This window comes from Plasmopara halstedii (genome assembly GCF_900000015.1).
Source record: "Plasmopara halstedii genome assembly, contig: Scaffold_1343, whole genome shotgun sequence".
Lineage (NCBI taxonomy): Eukaryota > Oomycota > Peronosporomycetes > Peronosporales > Peronosporaceae > Plasmopara > Plasmopara halstedii.
Window position 1 is genome coordinate 133,734 of NW_020188258.1, and position 329 is coordinate 134,062.

Below are 329 nucleotides of genomic sequence, written 5' to 3' on the forward strand. Positions count from 1 at the left end.
ATCGATGTTCGGACTTGTTCATGACAAATTTACCCCTATATAGACTACCGGTATACCTGTATGCTATTTGAGAGTTTTGACCAATTGACAACAGCTACATATTTTATCGCCTCACTTTCGAATTTTCAAGCCAGACAACAAGCGACCTTGTGGACCTCCAATGACCCTGCCGAACCTGTTTACCACCGACGGCGACATCCGAAGCGGCCCTGCTGGCTCGCAACCACACTCCTCTCTGCGGACTGGCATGCTTTCGGCTGCTCCCGTAAGAGGGACGGGGGGCATGTGCCCTGAGAGTGAGAGTGGCAAAAGCTTGGTAGCGGCCGATA